The sequence below is a fragment of the Helianthus annuus genome, chromosome 17 (genome assembly GCF_002127325.2).
Source record: "Helianthus annuus cultivar XRQ/B chromosome 17, HanXRQr2.0-SUNRISE, whole genome shotgun sequence".
In the NCBI taxonomy this organism is placed as follows: Eukaryota; Viridiplantae; Streptophyta; class Magnoliopsida; order Asterales; family Asteraceae; genus Helianthus; species Helianthus annuus.
Genome location: NC_035449.2, coordinates 134967444 through 134985967, shown reverse-complemented (window position 1 = coordinate 134985967; position 18524 = coordinate 134967444). Strand labels below are relative to the sequence as shown.

At 38.2% G+C, this 18524-nt stretch overlaps 1 pseudogene; it reads left to right on the top strand.

Annotated features, from left to right (window-relative positions):
* Positions 1-11153: 11153 nt before the first annotated feature.
* On the top strand, positions 11154-13083 carry LOC110925905 (annotated as a pseudogene).
* The last annotated feature ends 5441 nt before the right edge of the window (positions 13084-18524 follow it).

Here is an 18524-nt window from a genome sequence, read left to right as displayed (position 1 = left end):
CGAATTCTAACGACCTGCAAGCATGCATACAAGTGTGTCAGACGACGCTGGTGAGTTCAAAGTTTTGTTTACGTGTGATGTTACCAAATGTCTGTTAAGCCGAATCAACGTTATGATACGATGTTGCTTATAACATGCTAGATACCCTAGGGAGTGTGCCCATATGTATCCGGGGAGTGTGCCCCTTAATAACCTGGAAGTGTCCAGACCCCAATGCCCCTAACCAAGCATTGGTAATGATGCCCAGATAAATATTGATTCCATGTTCAATAATCAAAACCCAATTTAAATGTTTACCCAAGGTTCCCTTCCAAATGTTTACTAGTTGTCCCAAACCACCGGGACGCATGCTTGAGAAGTGCAGTGAACTCACCTTGGTTTGCTCGGTAAGATACACAAAATGTTCTTGAACTAAGGGTGGTCAACCACGTCCTAACAGGGTTACCACACAAGTCAGGTTTTGTCTCAAGTAATGCACGTATGTATCACAGAGTTAACACGTTACAAACACGTATGGATCATGGCAACACTTACAGTCAAGCAACACATTCAACTTGTGCAATTTACATGTCCAAGCCCAAATAATAACGGCCCAACCTATTGTGCGATCCGCATAATTGTGCGGTCCACAATGGGTTGTGCGATTTACAAGACCCGGCCCAATAACAACAGTCCAAAACATACCAGCCCAAGTAACATAACACATAGATGCCTTGTGTGATCCGGGTCACCTTTTACGATCCGATCGGGTTGTGTGCTAGTGTCTTGGGCTTTTAGGCCCAACAGTCAATATCTTTAACATTTGCGCGGTTCATTAGTTCATGTGCGACTGAGGCACTTTGTGCGATTGAAACTTGTGTGATCAGATCAGGTCTTGTGCGACCTGATCTTGTGTGATCAACAACTTGTGCGACCCGTTTAAGTTACCCGAAAACATGGCAAATCAGTTACACAATTCATGCAATCAGTTTAATGGTTTCCATTTGGGAAAATTACCAATTAACACAATTAACCATTTCAAACCAATCCATAATCGATCAAAACACGGTTTTAACTCAAAATCTCGTATGAACCCTAATCAAATCATTCATGAACAACTTAAACATTCGTACTATCCGATTTATATGAACATGTAGCCGATCAACATAGCCCGATTCACTAGCACATCAACAAGTTAACAATCTGAACCTTAGAAACAAAACAGTGGATTAATATCATCATACAATTCCAATTTCATAATCATGTAATCGATTAACACTCACATATTAGAAATCAGGCAAATCATTCGGTTCATGCAAATAACTCCTATTTATTTCGATTACATTCACATATCCAACAAAGTAACACGTATTCATCCAGTTTCATGTTTCAAAGGAACTCGAATCAACAATGGTAATAATATACTAACCGATTAGAATCAAACAAGGAGAGAGTGATCCGAACCACGAACAAGAAAATCTTCGAGATAAGGGATCCGGCTGCCGCGAGTTCGTGAGGGAAAGAGAGAAAACTAGGGTTCTTGTGTGTGTATGAGAGTTGTGACAAATGAGAAAACAAACCCCAAAGATGAGTTCTTGTTTGCGTAGAAAAGGAGTGGGCCGGCCCATCACGGGCTGCCCCTTTGGTCCGATTACAATGGATACGGCCCCAAGTGGGCTTGTGTGATCGGGTGTGTGTGTTGTGCGATCGGATCATGTTGTGCGTTTGGGCCATTATATACATACATACATTACGTTACACAAAGCACATAATCATAACATTCAATAATCATAATAGTTCACATAAGCACGTATCGTTACACAAAGTAGGTTCAAATTACGAGTTGTCACAGGTCCTTCAAACGAGATTTCAAGGTTTACCTATATATCCAAGTAGTGTTCCCCACGAAATAAGCAAGTTTAAATTTAGGTTTATATCCCGAAAAAGTTTACTAAATGTATAAAAACCTATCGGCATATCAGCAGTGAGACTGTTTAACGCTATTTAATCATTACATTTCTTTAGCATACTGTAACTGTCTACTGATGTACTATCATTTCCTCTTTTTACACAAAAACTCAATTTTCGAATTTTATCATGTTTTTGGCTTTTTCAAATTTTCTAATGTTTTTGTATTTTCTGACAATAATACTCCCCCTAAAATGCAAAATCATTAAAAGAAAATTTGACAACCAATACTGATAGCTTTGTCTCGCCATCCATTTTCTGCTTAATGTGCTCTGTTTTGCAGAAAATCTAGCATAAAGTACCCCCATGATTTACAACCCATTGATTTTTGACAGTTTGAAAACCATTTTTCAATCTTGTGAAAGTAATCATGTTTGTTCCGCCGTGAGGGTTTCGGCATATTCAATCAACACAATTTTTTGAAATTTTCTATTTTTGACAAAAAAAATTAAAAACAAACATATTTTTGGTTTTTCAAATTTTTAACAAACTAAAAACATATTTTTGGTTTTTAATTTTTAAAAATTTTAGGATTTTGAAAATATTGTTTATTTTTATACAAAAAGAAAATAAACTCCCTGTTTCAACCAACACAGGGTCCAACAGCCTTCTCCTCCTCTCGTTGTGCCAGCCTGCTCCAACTTCCATTCTCACAATCTTTGGTTTTGTTGAGCACCTGTACATTCAAAGTATTCAATTACTTGAACAATTTAGCCCAGGTCTGTTTGACCTTAGGCATTTCAACACAATATGTCTCATTCAATTTCGGAAAATCTTTGTCATTCGGAACAAAGACTTTTTCAATTTTCACTTCATCTTTTTCATCAATTTTTGAAATAATTGGTTTCTTAACGGACCAAGTTTGACCTTTTGGAGTACCTCTTTTGTAAAAATGTGAGTCTTTTTAAGCATTTTGATTTTGAACAACATTTTGACCTTTTGGAGTACCTCTTTTGTAAAAATGTGAGTCTTTTTAAGCATTTTGATTTTGAACAACATTTGTTTTCCAAAACTGTTGGGGTTTTGTCATATCAACTGATGTTTTCCAACTTTGTGTTGTTCTTAACCTGGGTATGTGAGAATTCTAGGTCTGTCTTGAATCGAACCTGTTCGGTTTTGATTTCCAATTTTGATTTGAAGCAAACTTGTTTGTATTGTACCTCAAAGTTTGTTTCGAATCAAATCTGTGGACCTTTATTTCACATTCTCAGATTTTTGTTTCTCAACATTTTCAGATTTCTTTTTGTCAACATCAACAGGTTTCAGATTTGGACACTTTCGTGCAAGATGTCCAATTTGATCACATTTAAAACATGTTCTTTCGGACACATCTTTGACCTGTGGTTGTTGCCTTTTCTTTTGAGCTAAGAACTCGTCATTAGACTGTCGTCTAAATTTTAGTTCTTTCTCTTCTTCTGACGTTGTTCCATGAACAAAACTCATCTTTTCCTGATAATTTGGCACTTCATTTTTCTTCCAATTCTGTTTCTTCTTATAACCCAACCCAGCCTTCATGTTTTTCTTCTTGAAACCAGATTTATTATAAGAACCTTTGTGACCTTTACCAGCAAACTTTGGAATATCAGATTTTTCAATCTCAACCATCTTAAAAACTTTACCAACTTTTTCTGAAATCACATTCTGAATCGGGAATACAACATCTAAGAATAATTTGTCCGATCCAATCATTGTATAAACCAATCCCTTTGAATCATCATACAAATTCTTCTCGGATTTTGTGTTTTTCAGATATCCATCATGAAAATTACCTTCATTTTCATCCTGTGATTCAGAATTACCTGTATCAACCGACTCTTCTTTCAACACACTTTCAACGACCTTACCTACCACCTCTGAATCACTAGAATCATCAGATTTGGAATACGTTACGTCATTGTTATCTGGCAATTGATCTACCATGTTGAAAGCTTTTTTGACCTTTTCTTCATCATAAAAAACAAACTTTTCTGGTGGTGGAACTTGATGAAACTCTGAGCAAATACCTTTCATGTTTTGCTCAGAATCTTTCCCATCCGGTTTTATGTTGAAAATACGTTCAAGCACATATGACGACGCGTGATAACTTTTTAATTTGTTGTTATCCTGTTCTAAATCAGCAATCCTATTCTTAAGTTTAGCAACATCTTCAATATAAGAATTCACAACTTGTTGTTTTATTTCATACATTCGTTTTAGTTCCTTTGATGTTTCAGAACAGTATTTCAATCTTGATTGAACAAGTTTCATTTCACTTTTTACTTTTTCATATGATTCTTTTGTAATGTGATAAGCCAATTTTATTGAATCATATTCCTTTTTCATTTCTTGGCAAATATTTTCTTTTTGTGAACATTCTTCTGTCATTTTAGAAATATTTTCTTTCAAAACTTCATTCTCTTTTTTCTAATTTTTTACATTTTTCTGAAAGCGTTTCATTATTTTCTTTTAAAACCTTTTCATTTTCAAACATTTCTTTGCACTTGTTTTTGAAAACTTCTTCAAGTTTTGTGAAATCAAGATCTCTTGTTCTGATCTTTTCGTCTTTTTCAGTACAAGCACTGCACGTTTCCATGCATTTCTTGCACTGTTCAACAGTTTCAGTCAAAATGTTAGAATCAGAATTTACCTCAGTGATTGGCACCTTGGTGTTTGCTTCTGTTTCTGTCTGATCAGCTTCTTTCTGCTGCTTCTCATCAACAACATCACCAGCAACATCTGTTGAACTTTCAACCTTCACTTCTATCGAACTTTCCTTCTCCTTCTTAACTTCTTCAACTTGCTGTTCTTCAATAAAAGCTTCTTTCTCAACAACCTTCTCTTTTTCTTCAACTTTCACTTTTTCAACCTTGACTTCCTCAGCAGCTTTCTTCAAATCATCAACTAAATTCTCAATGTTCTTCTTCATTCTTTCTTCATTCCTCTTCCTCAGTTTTGTTGTCATAGCATCCCTGATGATTTTATCCAGCCTTTTTACATATTTCTTGTCTTTTGCAACATTAGAATAATATTCGCCGGATCGAGGAATAACAAGGAGAACATCATCATGAACTATGTCACTTCTTGGAACAACTGTTCACCTTGTTTGTTGACATAACATTCTTGTTTCTTATCCCATCTTTTGTTCACAACAGCATTCTCATATTCTTCCTGCATTTTCTCCATTCTGCACCCCATAATGAATCTTTCTCTCCCAGTTTTCTCACTTAGAATCTCTTCTCGAGATTTCTCTTTTATCTCTGTATCTTTTTCTTTGTTTTCTTCATGAATTTCAGCAACAAGAACATGATGCGGGGCTTTTGATGCTTTTCTACCATGAGCTGTTACAGGGCGATCTTCATCTGGAAGAATCTGACTCCAGTCAAAACCTTCATCGTCATGAATTACTGCATAAGCTCTGGACTTCTCTTTTGGAATATTTTCGATCATCTTTGGTTCTTCTTTACTACGATGATAAATTGCCTTTCGGTAATAGTCATCGTTGAAAGGTCTCTCAGATTTAGCAACTTCAGAATTTCTACATTCTCTTTTGAAATGACCCTTTTGCTTGCATCTGAAGCAGGTCACTTTGGATTTGTCGAATCCAAGCTTCGTTGACGGACCACCTAACGATTGCTTCTTGGTAATCTCCATATATCTTTGAGCTCTGCGAATGCAACTTGCCAAACACCAGCGAATGTCTATGAGCTCCATTTCTTCTGGATCAATCTGGTCGTAGTCTTCTTTGGTTAATTCTGAGTTTCCAATTTTACCAGCTACAAGACCTTCATACGATTCCAGAACAGATGCTAGAAAACTCATTTGTTGTTTAGCTGCATTGATGCTCATCGACGAAGAATTCTTCAGTTTGAGAGCAATGTTGCACAGAATCTCCTCTGCTTCATCAGAACTTGATTTTGAAGATGAATGCTATCTAGAATGATAACTTGATGAGGTTGTTTGTGGTTCCTTCATCTTCTCACCACTGAATGTTGTCTTTGGCGAACTGACAACTTTCTCCGAAGGTACATTGCCTTTGTAGTATAGACCAACATTCTGATGATGCGATGAACCACTCATCTTGTTTTGCTTTTGTAGCTCCAGATCATGACTCTTAATCTTTTCTAACAACACATCAAGAGAAATCGTATCATATAAAGCATCATTTTTCAAGATAAAAACAAACGTTTGCCACTGATCAGCTCGTGGTAACGCTTCAAGTACTTTATCAACAACTTCTCCTCTAGTTTTCACAATTTTAAATCTTTCTAGTTCAATCTTTAAATGACAAAACCTCTCAATCATTTGCCTCACTGTCTCTCCTTTTAAACTATCAAATAAATCAAATTCTTTTTTCAATAACGCGATTTTGTTTTTCTGAATTTGTTTACCCCCCTTAGCTTTCGCCTTCAAAGCTTTCCACACAGACTTCGATGACCCATCATGTATTAACAATGAAAAAATGTCATCTCGAACTGATTGCTGGATCAAAGCAATCATCTTCTGTTCGTATGAAAATTTCTTTTTGTCTTCCTCTGAAAAATCTTTGATCAGAATTTCTCCTTTGTCATTTACTGGGCTATCATAACCAAACTTCAAACAAAACCAACTCTCATGTGCATATGCCTTCGTCCAATTGACAAACCTCTCCTTCCACCAAACATAATCCTCAATGTTATCAAGCTTTGGTGGTTTTGAATAGGTTCCATAAAAGTTGTCATGTTTAATGTTGTCTTTGATGGTTTTTGTTATCGCTTTGGGTGTAACCTCTGAAGCATCCACTGTATCCGAGGTAAACGCATTGTAGAACGTATTGAAAAATTTGAGGAAAATTGTCACATTTTCGGCATGGTCGAGTTTTTTAAAGATAAAAGAGGACTGGATTGCCTAGTTTGAGGGGGAATTCAGTAATAGAGACGTCAGAATTTTCAAATATGAGGGGGAATAAAAATTTCACTGTCGTATGTTGAAATTTCGGCATTTTTGAAATTCGTGACACTGCAACAGTATTCAGGTAGTTTTCGACTTCAGATTGTCAGGGGGAATGTGAATCTGATCGTGGGTGAAAGCTTCGGAGATCAAGATGATCCGAGGTGTTGATATCTGATCGTGGACGAAAGCATCAGAGATCTGAGAGTGATCATGGATGATAGCTTCTGAGATCTAGATTATCCGAGAAGATAAATTTGATTATGGATGAATGCTTCAGAGATCGGATTACATTACCAGATGATTTGTTTTCCGATGAAGATTTGCTGATTGTGGAGAATACTGTTTACACGGATCTGTCATTCTTAAGGTGCGTTAATGTGGATCACGGTAAACGGGATATCAGATCTTCAGGGGGAATCACGGATTTGAAGTTAACCAGTGGGGTATTTGAAGTTTCTACCAGTTGCCGGTTGAGTTTTTATACATTCTTAGATCGAGCAGGCAGAATGCGTAGATCGTGGTGCTTACTTGTGATATCAAAAACTGAGCTCGGATGCGGTTAAAGTTGAAACAAAGGATGCTGCATTGATTAGTTTCAAGTTGATGATTGCTCGTGAAGGTTGCAGTTTAGCAAATCAGAGGAGAGTCGTAAACTGTGCAAAAGTCTTCAGCCATGATGTGATCCTGGAGACAAACAAACAAACACAATCAGAATAAATAATAACAAATATCCCAAAACAGACTGACACACGATTGACGTGAAATGATCTCGACACCAAATTTCACTTTCAAGCGGAATAGTGATTTCAAGCGGAATCACTTTGGATAACACTTCAAGCGAAATCACTTAGTTGACCCTTCAAGCGAAATCAAGTCTTGAAGCGAAATCAGAATCAATCTTCAAGAGAAATACAGAATTCAAGCGAGATCAGATGCTAATTTCAAGCGGAATACTACTTGAAGCGAAATCATATGGATTTTTCAAGCGAAATAGTTGTTTCAAGCGGAATAACTTGCTAATTTCAAGTGGAATAGTACTTTTCAAGCGAAATCAGGTGAACTTTTCAAGCGGAATCTGGTTGTTCATTCAAGCGGAATTAGGTTTTAGGTTTGTTTATGTCATTTTTAAGCCGAATTTAGATCTGATATTCTCAAGGCTTTGTTAAAACACTGTTTCGCATGTACTGTGAAAAATTTAATCCATTTTGTCCGTGAAATCTTGTCCAATTTGAAAAAGAAGGCGTAGAAGTCAGAAAATAGATGCAATCAAGCTGAACTCTTCTTCCTGAGATCTGATACCACTTGTAGGATCGTTGTGTGACCCGAATGAGTCGATCAGAAGAGTTGTTTATCCGAATCAAAGGCGGAATCAATGAAACGGACGCTCGATGTAATTATAATGTCTCTATTATTGATCTAACACTGATTTACAACCTGGAGACAATTCGGCAGAGCTTCGCTACTCAGATCCGAAAGTTACAAATGAAAAACCAAATGCCCTATATATATTGTTGTGATTTCGCTTGAAATGGCCAAGGGCACTTTCAAGCGGAATCGGCTTAATATGACTTCGCTTGAAATGGTCTCTGGCACTTTCAAGCGGAATCACTACCAATTATGTAAAAATCAGTTTCTAGCACCCCGAGCACTGGTTATCTTATCCTATCTCATTACATGACTCGATACAAGACGAAGTCAATAGACATACTGCACTTATAGTGGGGATGGGAACAACATTATTTTTTGAATGGATTGTTGGACCGGATCAGAAGTGCTGTGGTGCTGGAAGCGTCCATTTATGTCGCAGATGGAGGCTGGTGAATTAGCTTGCTTTGGACCTTTAGTAGGTTCGGTGGTGCTGTCGGATAGGAAAGATATCCGAGTTTGGGAGCTGGACGGGTCGGGTTGCGTTTTAGTTAGCAGCTTGAAAAAGAGGTTGGAGGTGAGAAATTACATACAGCAGGATATGTTGTTTGTTTGGAACAATTGGGTGCCCAAAAAGGCCTGCATCCTGTAGTGGCGAGCGGGGCTGGACCGCCTTTAGACAAGGGCTGCTTTGGTTGCAAGGAACATAAATATTGACTTCCGAATTTATCCTTTGTGCGCTGATGATATTGAGACTGCGGAGCATTTATTTGTTTCGTGTCATTTCTCGCAAACTGTCTGGCAGGTTATTGCTTTGTGGTGTAACATTTTATCCGTCTTTACATTCCGTATTAGTGATATTTTGGAGATGCAGAATTAAGAAGAAGAAAGTCATGAATGTTGTGTTCATTACGGTCTTCAGGTCCATTTGGAAAATGCGAAACAGATCTCTTTTTAGTCAAAAGGCGCCGTCAATTTCTAACGTGGTGGAAGAGGTTAAAGCGTTGGGTTTCTTGTCAATTAGAAACAAGTCGCGGACTTCAACTATGACATGGGATGACTAGACTCATTTGCCTTGTCTTTATATAATCTTTTTGTGTGTACATGTAATATATTGATGTGGTACAATGGCACCACTATACTCAAAACAATGATTCAACCCTAACTGCTAGTGTTATCGCAAATCTGAAGTGAGTATATCCTTCCTTTGGATTGAATTAGATGTGATTCTAAAACCTTGATCAAAGTGATTTCTTTTGAATGAATAAAAGTATATATGTTCACAAGAGTGAGTATACCTTGGATTAAAACCTTGACCACCAACTAATTTTTGTGCTCTATACCTGTTAAAAGTATTGTATAAATCTGTAAGTTTTTAATCGAATGTAAATCTTGGGGGTGTTTTCAAGTTTTGGTTTTCAGGCACGGAGGTTTAAAGTTTCATACCTGTCAAGCTTTCAATTTGTAAAAACATCTCACAAGCACAATTCCCACATAGATCTCTTGATGTAACAAGGTATTAATTTCATTGCAGAAACATCACAGGCATGTTTATTGTGGTTAAGGGCACGTGAGGTGGTTCTGATGTGCCTCATGGAATAAAGCTTGAAACGTGTAGGTGGTTAAAGGAGCAAGTGTGGTTAGTGTTTATACAGTTTTAATACAAGGTTATCGTGATTATAAAATAGATTTTTATGGCTATTAAATTAGAGGTGCAATATTACTTAAATGCTGATCAAAGAGGATATTTCTTAACATTTGAAGTGATTCAATTCTAAACCTTATGAGTGAGAATAATTTCATTACAAAATTATTGCTAAGCATGATGACTTTTTTTGTCGTTATACATGTCCATAGATCACATAGAACAGATCCATTTAAGAAAGCCAATCCACGACCCGTTATGTTTGACCCATTTACTTAAAAGAGTTTCTTTTTTTCTAATCTGATCGCTACACGTAGTAAGAAACTTTTTGTTTATTGTTTATTCCCTTTTATTAAACCTATACAGTCAAGAGCAGTAAGGAACTTTTTTTATTGTTTATTCCCTTTTCTTAAACCTATATCCATTTAACATCTTTTATCAGTTAATGTTTAATCTTAAATATATAAAAATAGTTCTTTTAAACTTACATCCGTGACTGAAATTCCATGGTTTATAGCTATGCGGTTTGATGATTCCTGTACTGTGCCAAATAGAACAGAGTTGCTTGCTGATACATATAAAATGTGCATTTTATGTTTTAGTATTTAGTAACTTATTCGCACCAGGAATAGTTGTGGTTTGGTTGTTTTGGTGATTGGTTATGAACCTTGGGGGTACACTGTTTGTAGGCTAGCTTCTTGCTACTTCGCATTCTTGGTTTTAGCGGTGAATAAATTTGTTGGTCTTAAAAAAAGGTTAGTTAAAATTTTTATTATATATGCCTTATTGATCATTAGTAGATGTGAACCTATCAGATATTATTTGCTTCCTTATAATTCTACAGTGGTACTCCCGGAACACCAAAGGTGGAATTTTTAGCATTCATTGTTTTACTTAAGATATTTTACAATCTTGATAATTTATATATGATTTATGAGTTGTAATGTAAAACGTACATGATATCACACCAAGAACGACCTGGTTGAGCGCGTCGCAACGCGGCGCTATTTGTAAAACTAGTTTTAATTGAAATGTAAATGTCATCATTAGCTTAAAAATATGTTTTCAAAATATGAAATTATAGCACTTTTCTTTGGAGGAGGAATCTTCTTTTGTTCATTCAAATGTTATTTCCTTAAAACTAAAATAAAAACTTAAATATAGTGTCACCTACTACCTAGTTCTTCTTTTCTTCATGGATTGGAAAAACACATTCTTTATACATGATCCCTTATAAATGGGAGATAAAGCTATACGTTTTAAACCACCCTTCATTCTTTCTAAATTGTCATGTCTACTTCATTTCTTCCTGTTTCCTTCACGCTCTATGCCGTTCCATGCACAACCACCCAACGAGCCTTCAAGACTCGAACCAACCAAACCCAAGGGTTTAGAGTCTCATGTAACGATGCACCAAATGATCACAATGATAACAAACTCATACCCTCTGAATCCCAAAAGCTTGTGCTTCCCAATGTAGACCGCGGGAACTTGCTTGTGGGGCTTGGCGGCTTGTACACAGTCGCCAACCTCCAGGGGGCAATAGCTGCCCCTATAACATCTCCGGATATCACATCCATATGCAAGGAAGCAAACTCAGACATTGGAAACATTTCAAGTTCGGTAAGGACGCGAAAATGTTGTCCTCCTAACCTCAGGAAGACGATTAAACCTTTCGTGTTTCCAACAGAAAACACGATGAGGATGAGATGGCCAGCACATAACGGGACGAACGAGCAAGTGGAAAAATATAAGAAAGCCATCCAAGCCATGAGAGACCTCCCAGAAGATCACCCCCACAGCTTCAATAGCCAAGCTAAAATCCATTGTGCTTACTGCAACGGAGGTTACACTCAAGTCGATAGCGGTTTCCCTAACGTGGAAATTCAGGTCCACGGATCATGGCTCTTCTTTCCTTTCCATCGGTGGTACCTATATTTCTACGAAAGAATACTCGGAAAGTTGATTAATGATCCCACTTTTGCCTTACCATTCTGGAAATGGGACGAACCAGCTGGAATGTCGATCCCAGAAATCTTTGTAACCAAAGTTGTTAATGGCAAACCAAACTCATTGTACGATGTGTACCAGGACACCCCTCATCTCCCACCAGCAATAGTGGATTTGGGCTTTGATATAGTAAATAAGGGACTTTCAAACGAGACACAAATAGCATGCAATCTTAGTACAGTATACTGAGATTTAGTGAGGAACGGAGGCGATACACTAAGCTTCTTTGGTGGCAAATATGTAGCCGGAGAGAAACCTGATCAGAGTGGTGCAAAGTCCATCGGATCCGTGGAATCTGGTAGTCACATGGCGGTGCACATGTGGGTAGGCGACTCAACACAACATAAATGGGAGGACATGGGCAGTTTCTACTCATCGGGGTATTTTTATCTTAACAATCCTTAAACAAAAATGACTATCCTACTTTTAAATAACTGATATTATTATTATTATAACAGTTATGATCCTTTGTTCTACTGTCACCATGCAAACGTTGATTACATGTGGAAACTGTGGAAGGATTTAGGCCTTCTGACACATTGAGCCGACAGATCCACACTGGTTAAACGCGTCGTATGTGTTCTATGACGAGAATGAGGAGCTTGTGCGTGTGTACAACAAAGACTGTGTTGACATAGAGAAGCTCAAGTATGATTTCATCAAGAACTCAAAGGAAGTGTTACCCTGGCGCAAGAGCCGACCGGCTAAACATAGCATAAGCGACCAAGTTGTGTCCACCTTAGAGGTGCCAACTATTGATGAACTCAAGCTCCCTGTCAGTCTAGAGAACACCTTGAAGGTTCGTGTGAAGAGGCCCGCTGTGAAGAGGAGTAAAGAGGAAAATGCGAAAGCCAACGAGATTTTGCTAATAGGTGGAATAAAGTTCGATAGAGATAAGTTCGTTAAGTTCGATGTGTTTGTTAATGAAAAGCTAAAAGACGATGTTCTTACCACGCCGTGTGATCCGGAATACGCAGGTGGGTTTGCACAGATTCCGCACAATTATATGAAGAAGATGCTGATGTCGAGTGCGGCTAGGTTTCGGCTGACGGAGCTATTGGAGGATACAAACACCGACGACGAAGAGTATGCAACGGTGGCATTGGTGCCGAGGTCAGGGTGTGAAGATCTCACTGTCGGCGAAGTCAAGATCAAGTTGGTTCCTCTAGTTTAACTTGAAATGTTTTATTTTTGTGTATGTTTGTTTAGCCAGAATTAAATGTAGTTGAGTTGTAAGGTTTCAATTAAGCTTCTTGTTTTTTTATTTTTGAAAGGCAATTAAGCTTCTTATGTAATCAAGAAGCTGGCTTACTAAGCATAGTAAGTAGTAACTATTTCTTCTTCTTCTTCTAATACGTTCTGATTTCATCTATTAATTATTTAAGAAAAAATCAACTAAACCCTAAAGATCCACATAACAACATTCGTAGCGGCCGACTTATTTTTATCTCCAAAATAGCTATTGATTCATATTTATACGCCATGTCAAGTGAATCATCAACTTTATTCTTTTTTCAGAGCATTCACATTCCCTTCAGGCTTGTTCATCCGTCTTCAAAATTTTAAAAAAATTAACAAATACATCAATGCATCCCATTCATTATCTTTATCTTCACCCATTAAAATTTAACAAAAACCCACACACTCTCTCAAAATTTAAAAAGCTACTATTCACCCCTATATTATCTCTCTTCCACACACATATATAAAAAAAAGAAATAAATAATGAAAAGGAACGAGAAAAAGAATAAAAAAAGTATAGAGATAGGTATTCTGAATGAGAGGTGAGGTTTTTTAAAACTTTACACATCTTTTTAACCCAAAATCATTTTGAATAGACTTAAATCTTTAAATGTCTTTTTTTCTTTTCTTTTAACCAGGTAAATTGTAATTTATAACTTTTAAAGAATTAAATTACTTCTTTGGAATTTATGTAAATTTAGCTTAATCATCATATGAAAGTTTATAAGTTTTGGTTTATAAGACTTCTATTCAATATATACTTCACATGTTAGTTTAACTTGCTAGAAAATTAGGTGTTAAACCCAACAAAATTTCTTCGTTTAAAACTATTCCTTCTCTTTGTCTCGTTTTTATCTAAAAGTCTCTTAAGACCACCCGTAGTGGTTGTAAATTTGGGCGTTTTTGGGGCTCAATCACGCCCATATCACCCCCATCCCCACTACGCATGGGCGTGTTTGGCAGTTTTGTTGTTGAGGCGTTTTTTTAAATCACGCCTAATGGGGGTTTTTGTTGTCCAATCACATTTCAGCTTCTATTATTTGGCCAATAATATTTTTTGCATTTTTTTTATTTTATTTTATTACAAACATAATGCCCCACAATCACCGCATCCCTACTACACCCATTTTAGGAAACGCCTAATAATGCCCCATTGCTGACTGGGCTGCCACATGGCGTAAAACGCCCAAAGGTGAATATTGCCCACTACGCATGGTCTAAATATATTGATTTTTCTTCCTTGAAAACTATTCTTCTCTCTATCTCGTTTTTAAATTGGCAATCATTTACTTTGATCATAATTTTTATATGAAAATCATAAGTTATTCAAGTTAAGAAATAAGTTATTCAAGTTAAGAAATATATATCAATTAATACTCATCTTGCACTCTTGATTAAGACCTGTTATAATTTTATGGGTTAATGGATTTAAACACCTCCAACTATCGCCATTTGGCCGATGGCACTCTCAACTTTCACTTTGTCTCAGACCACTCCCAACTTAACACATTGATTGTCATGGCACCCCCTCGTTAAATATTCACTAACCAGCTTAGTAAATTTAGCCTATGTGGCAATTTTATCTGATGTGGCATATCCTATGTTTCAATTATACTCTCATTCATCTTCTTTAAAACCATCAATCCCTAACAAGAGCTCATTTCAAAAACCCTAATCTAAATCATAACATCAGACGCACCTTGGAGCAACTGAAACATCATACGATCCGGCCGATTTCCCTGAAGAAGAAGCCCTAATCTTGAATCAAAATGAGCTCCTCATCTACGTCTTCATCCATAGTAATCAAAAACCCTAAATTGTTTAAGGTTGATTTGGAGGGTAATGTGTATTGCCATCACGACGTTGTAGCAGTTATTCGAGTTGTTGGATGGAAAAGTGTGCGACAAGGTCAACAATTTTATGGATGCTCTCATTGGCCGGTATGTTCCAGTCCAAGTTTTTTTCTTGAATTGAATTGATTTATTAACTGCAGTGATGTTGGCTTTTGCAGAGATCAGACTGCAAGTTCTTCTTATGGAAAGAAGATGTCGACAAAATGTTCAACCAACATGCATCCGACTGCAGGTTCAGTTACGAAGACCTGAAATATGAAAACATGGACTTACAGAATAAGCTCTTAGTAGAAGAGAATAAGTGGTTGACGTCACACCCCCAAAATCCACCTGAGGAACACCACCGCTTGGGGGCGTGACTGACCAGGATCCAGCCACCAATTATACTACGGAGCAATTCAATTAATAACATAGGTAATACTCACCAACCAAAAAGTTGGCAAATATCATAATCAAGGTTCAAAAGTATTTAAGTTTAAGTAATAGTTCAGATAAGTAGCGGAAGCATAGGCAAAATAGTTTAGAACAAGATTCTTAGTTCAAGTTTGTTTAGAACCCAACACACGGGTTAGACGACCACTACACATCCGCAAGCTGCAAGCTCCTGAATCACTGGGTACCTGCAAAGCATGCAGTAGGGTATCAACATAATGTTGAGCGAGTTCACTAGTTGTCCAGTTTTAGTTTTCGAAAACGTAAGTTGTTTAGATAAGGCATTTATAATCACGTTGTGGGGAGCTACCCCATCTGTAAGCTCACTAAACTGTAGATACCGAAACTGTTGACGGAAAGTTGTTGTGCCTCGAGTCAATGTCTATTGTCATTGACCAAGATGCAAGGTCTACTAGTTCACGCCCGATCTCCCCCGGTCACGGTGTGAGGTTGTCAAACCTAATAGCGCTATCAACTAATAACCCGTTCGCCCTCGGCGATTAATCGGTACTGTAAGCAGGGACTTAAGGTGATAGAGTTTCGTTTAGCTTGGCTAGTTGTGATTTATAAATAATATCCAAACGTATCTCCCCCGGAGATAGTAAATACCCATTCGGATTTCCCCCGGAAATAATAGTTCAAAAGTATTTTCCCCAAAGTTGGCAGTTGTCCGTGTCCCTCCTTGGGACGCATGCTTTTAGAGTGTGAACTCACCTTGGGTTGCTCGGCAGATTAGGTTACTTGTCAAACACGCTGGTCACCACGTCCTAACATGGTTACCAGTATAGGTCAGGTTTGGGTATAGAGAATGTCACGTAAATTTACACATAATCTAACACATCGCATGCATACAGTTACATGTTGAGTTATTGGGCCCGTTCTACTATTGGATCAGTCATCAGTATCAACTAACACATAGTTCAGTTAAACAGGCAGCCCAAACAAATCACGTTGTGGCCCAATAACTAAAGTGAACAGCCCAGTCAAGACAAGGTGGTCTCGACTCGAGAACATGCGGTCTCGAGTCGCAACCAGGAGGTCTCAGCTTGTAATGGTTGGTCTCGAGTGGTGCAGGCATGACTCGCAACCCCGGGGATCTCGAGTCCCGTCTCGAGTTGTCACGATGTGGTCTCGAGTCGAGACCTTGAGGGTCTCGAGTCCCTGAAGTCTGTTTTGAAGTTGCTTGGTCCAGGTCTCGAGTCGCAATCGTTGCGGTCTCGAGTTGCAGCTTCATGGTCTCGAGTCGCAACCGCTGGTCTTGAGTCGTTTACCTGCTGATTCTGATACATCTGCCCGAAATGTACTTTGCAACAGAATTCTGATTTCATGCCAATATGTACTATCCAATATGGTTTCACAAACATGTTCCCTTGTCTAACACTTAACCGAAATGGATCAAACAACAAGTTTTCAAACTTTTACAACAACATTCAACCACATTCAACACATATTCATCATATGTTCATCATTTTAGGGTTTCTATATTATCAAACATGTTCATCCTACCTAACCATGCATTCTATGAACAAAATAACCTAGATATCAAGATCACCTTGCATTTAACATAATCCGGATGGTCATAGACATTCTTAAACTATCATTCTTGCCATTTGAACAACTTAACGAAACATTATCATGTAATAGTTCACACACATTATCAAGCTCACAAATCATACAAAAAAATCATGCAAAAGACCTCCAAACTAGTCATGTTTCTTGTTCATTAAACACACATAACTCTTAACACCCATTTAACACTAACCGGTTGATGAAGAGGTACCGAGTCGAGGAAGAAGGTGAGAAAATGAAGCGTCCGAGTGATGGTGATGAGCTTGACCGAGTTTCCTTGTTGCCGGTTGAATCCGAGAGAAAGGAGAGGAGAGGTGATGCTTGATTGTTATGGTTTAAGGTTTTCTAGAGAGAAAGGGAGTGAGGATGAAGTGAGGGAGAGTGTAGAGGGGAGTGTGAGGGTTTTGGGTTTATATATTAGGTGGTGCACCCCAAGTGGGCTTCCTAGTGGGCTAAGGGGGTTTGCGGCCCAACCGGCCCCAACTATCTACGGTTCACTCGAGACCGAGTGGTCTCGAGTCATGGTCTCGGCCCACTAGTATTTATACCCTTATGTATATATATATATATATATATATATATATCATACACACAACACATAGCATAACAAGTTAATCACAACTTTCATTTAATAATTCGTACGTACACATTGCTCATACAAGAGGGTTACTCGAGAAAACCCGAAGTGTCACATTATCCCCAAGTTTTAAGAACTTTCGTCCCGAAAGTTAAGGCAGCCACTGTCAAGCTAGTACGTGTGAGAGCGTTTCAACGGGGTGTCACATCATCCCCCCGTTAGTTTAGAATTTCGTCCCGAAATTCGGTCGTAGCTTCAGTGCTGGGGGTTTCGTTTGGGAACAATTGGGGATACTTGCACTTCATCTGATCTTCCCGCTCCCAGGTAAACTCTGGGTCACGTCGTGAGTTCCAACGAACTCGCACGAGAGGTATCTGGCTACGTTTGAGGGTTTTGATTTCTCGATCCGTGATCTCAATCGGTTCCTCAGTGAAGTGTAGCTGTTCGTCAATAGTGAGTTCCTTGAAGGGGATTAAGAGTGTTTCATCTGACAGACACTTCTTCAGATTAGACACGTGAAAAACATTGTGCACCGCACTCAGCTCTTCAGGCAGATTCAATCTATAAGCAACCTTACTGATTTTCTCGGTAATTTCGAATGGTCCAACATATCGCGGATTAAGCTTGCCCCGTTTACCGAAACGAACCACACCCTTCCAGGGTGAGACTTTAAGTAGAACCCGGTCCCCGACCTGGAATTCTAGCGGTTTCCTACGCTTATCAGCGTAGCTTTTCTGACGGTCACGAGCTGTCGCCATGCGTTGTCTGATCTGGGCAATCTTCTCCGTCGTGTCTACCACTAGTTCTGGGCCTGTGACCTGGCTGTCACCAACTTCTGCCCAGCAAAGAGGTGATCGGCATTTACGACCGTACAATGCCTCGAAGGGTGCTGCCTGAATGCTGGTGTGGTAGCTGTTATTGTAGGAGAATTCCACTAGCGGTAGATGCTTCTCCCAATTCTTGCCAAAATCGATCA